This window comes from Gossypium hirsutum, chromosome A13, assembly GCF_007990345.1.
Source record: "Gossypium hirsutum isolate 1008001.06 chromosome A13, Gossypium_hirsutum_v2.1, whole genome shotgun sequence".
Taxonomy (NCBI): Eukaryota; Viridiplantae; Streptophyta; class Magnoliopsida; order Malvales; family Malvaceae; genus Gossypium; species Gossypium hirsutum.
The window spans coordinates 33,122,356-33,125,959 of NC_053436.1; the positions used below are offsets into that span (position 1 = coordinate 33,122,356).

At 35.0% G+C, this 3,604-nt stretch overlaps 1 non-coding gene across 1 annotated transcript; it reads left to right on the top strand.

Annotated features, from left to right (window-relative positions):
* The first annotated feature begins 3,267 nt into the window (after positions 1 to 3,267).
* On the top strand, positions 3,268 to 3,374 carry LOC121213070 (small nucleolar RNA R71). The gene has a single exon (XR_005908439.1). It is a non-coding gene; the product is annotated as a small nucleolar RNA R71 (small nucleolar RNA).
* The last annotated feature ends 230 nt before the right edge of the window (positions 3,375 to 3,604 follow it).

A 3,604-nucleotide genomic window follows, 5' to 3' on the forward strand; every position in this document is an offset into this window, starting at 1 on the left:
TTATACGATAAAGCAGCTATGCTGCCAGTGGAGAGTTATGGCGGGGCGGGTCGAGTTAATCCCCACATGGTGTGTTGGTTGGTACAGGTGGAGAGTAGCGGATAGTGGGTTGAGTAGTCTCCCCAAATGGGCTTGCATTCTCTCATTGACATTACATGTGATATTGAAATGGGCCTATGGGTCATACCGTTTACAGTAAAGGCTTCGGCCCAGTAATATGAAGTATGAAAAGGCTTCGGCCCAGTGTTATGAAATATGAAGTGTGAAAAAGGCTATGGCCCAGTACATGTTGAGATTGGATTTGGGCTTAGGCCCAACAGGCTGCTATTGTTTTGGGCTCTGAAAGGGCCTTGTTGCACACTGAGTTTCCAAACTCACCCCCTTTCCTTAACCTTGCAGGTAAGCCTTGATGTGGGGACTTGGGCTGGAGGGGATTCAGAGTAGCCACGGTGATCGCCTTTGGACTTTTAAATAAGCGTTGGTTTTCATTAAATTTCCTTTAATTATTATTTATTTTGGGGTTGTAATAAGGCCATTTTAACTTTCCTTTTATTTTTTTTGGGATTATTTTAATTTTAATAACTTTAAACCTGGTTGATAATTATTCAAATGGGCTAGACTTAGGACGTGTTTTCAAAATGATACTTGTTTTCAAAATAGCTCAACGCCACGATTAATCGATTTATCAAAGATGTCCACTTGAACAAATTTAAAACTCGATATAACAAAGTGTGGTTATGGTTGTGGGCATGTCTAGGATTGGATCCAATCAAAGAGCTTGATACTTAAGTAGCTTTCATGGCTGACCTCCTCTGTCTCGGATACCTACCTAGTGCCCAGCTTCCATACACTTTGTTAACTCAACAAAATATATGGTTTTTAAAACACTAAAACGGAACGTGGGTTTTCAACTCCAATGTGGCACTTCAGATTCGGCCATAACGTCTGGGCTGGGTTTTGGGTGTTACACTTTATGACTCACCGCTCTTTTCTTGTAGTCCTACCTGGTGTTTAGTTTTCATTCATTACTTTGTTTTTGCAATGAAGGCATTTTTTCTTTTTTAAAAAGGGGTAAGGTAAATTTAGCATGAATTTCAAAGTATGTTTCAATCTTTTTACTTAAGTATACCAAAATAAATGAATATTCATAAATAATTTTTGTTCATGAGTTTGTTCCAATGCAGGCATGATTTTTTATTTTATCTAACTTATTTGTATGTTATCCTGAGTGATGGAATGCTTGTATGATCTTAGTCTTATATAGTATTTGCCATGAAATTTTGATTCCTTTAGAAATAGACATGTATGAAGGCTTAAGTCTTTAGAATTGACTTAGTAACTTTCTTAAGATAAAATCCTAGGAGGTATAAGATTCTAATAAGATATAGGTACACTTTCTTTGGATCGTTTGAGCCTTTCAAGCTGACCTTATGAGATTTATCCCTTGAAACTCAATTTTGAGCTTAATGGCCTGTTTATTGCAAAATACCTACATTATAAGCCACGTTAACATCTTTTTGAATTTTATCCTATTCTTTTGCACCTATCTTAACAAAAAATTTTTCTTTGTGATCGAAGTTTGAGAAGGATTATGAAAAGATGTACATGCTCTTCACATATTCAAAAAAAATTGAATAAAGAACAAAGAAAAGTTTGCTCAACTTTCTAAAAAAATAAAAAAGCTTGCTCAAATGCAAAAAAATAAGAGAAAATAAAAGAGTGCTAAAAGTCTCAAAAATAAAAAGCATAGTTTGCTCAAAGTTTGAGAAAAATAAAAGTGGAGCATAAGTTTAAAATAATTTTGGGGGTATTCCGAAGATCCAATTGTATGAAGGTTGTGACACAAAAGGATCCAAGACAAGGTTAGGATTAAGATGTTTTGAGCTTCAAAATCATTTCTTTTTATACCTACCTTTAGCCTAACCCCATTACAACCTAATAAAAGACCTATTGATTAGAGGATTATACCGACTACATTAATGGAGAGGAATTACTGAGTTCAACATATGAAGACACTAATTAAACCTTTGGATTTCTATGTTTAGTTGATAAAGAAAGCATGTTGATTGGTGAATGTTATGTATGACTTAGAAAATGCATACAAACTATGATTCATGTTGACATTATGATGTATTTAGTATAAAGTTAGAAATAATATTTACATTCGAGCTACTTATCAATAAAGAGTATTTTTTAGCATGATTTTATTGATGTATTATTATTTGCGAGGATTGATGCTACTTTATCATTTTGCAAAAAAAATTGCCTTTGAAGATATGGAACTCAAGGTCCATATGGACAACTTTTTTGAGGAGGCAAATCTGCAATAGAACGTGTTAGCTTTTCAGAATTCACTAGTTTAGGGTTTACCTCGTAAGATTTTTCTGTTGTAGGAACTTCAATTGTTGGTTGACTTCCCTCCTTTTCAGCAGGCTCATCTTCAACCAAAACCTCTTTATCTTCCAAAATGTTACCACTTTGTAACTCAACCACTTTTCAATGTTCCTTACACATATTTCTCAAATTTTCTATATCGCTCAATAAGGCTCCTTACAGTTTACTACAAAGCTTAGTAGCTAACTGACCCATTTGGTTCCCAATTTTTTTAGAGTTGCTGCTTAACTTTGAATCAGTGCGTCATTTTTTTCCATGTATGCTTTCAAAAAATCCTCCAAACTATTTGATGACTCAGCTTGAGGTGGTTTTGGGGCTTGTTGGTTAAACCCTTCGATTTGGTTGGGTCTATTCTGTATTTGATTGTTTTTTGGTCTATTTCCTTGGTTACTCAAGGAAAAGTTCATATGATTCCGCCACGATGGACTGTAAAAGTTGGACTACGGTCCTTGTCCACTTCTGTTTTGATGCTGGTTGCTTACATGATAAATTGATTCAATATTTGAAGGAAAATTCTCAAAAGAATGACTATCCCAATAGTATATGCAAGAAATAACATCATATTGACTTGGTGATTGAGCTACAAAATTGTTCAAACCATTAGTGGTAAACTGTTTTAATATTGAGGAAATAGAAGATGCCTGAGTAGAGAGTGAAGTCATTAAGTCCACTTCATGCACTTTGGCTACTTGTCTTCCTGAAACTGCTCAATTTGTTGGCCATTGGTAATTGTTGCTTGCGATCCTCTCAATGATCTCGTTAGCCTCGTTATAAGACTTAAACAAAATTGCACCATTCGCAGAAGCATCTACCTTTAATCTTGTGTGTGTATTGAGATAGTTAAAAAATGTCTCCAATTGGATACAATGAGGGATCCCATGGTGAGGACACTTACAAAGTAATTCCTTGAATCTTTCCCATGCCTCATATAAAGACTCGTTATCCAATTGTTAAAAAGTGGTTATTTCATTTCGCAATTTCACTATCTTACTTGGTGAAACATACTTAATCAAGAACCTTTCTATTAATTTTTGCCAAGTGGATATTGGTGGCAATAAATTCAACCATGCTCGTGCTCGATCTCGCAACTAGTATGGAAACAATTTTAACCTTAGTGCGTCGTTAGTCACACATCTAACTTAAATGAATCAATCACCTTTATGAATAATCGAAGGTGTAAGTATGGATCTTCTGTGGGCATACCACTTAA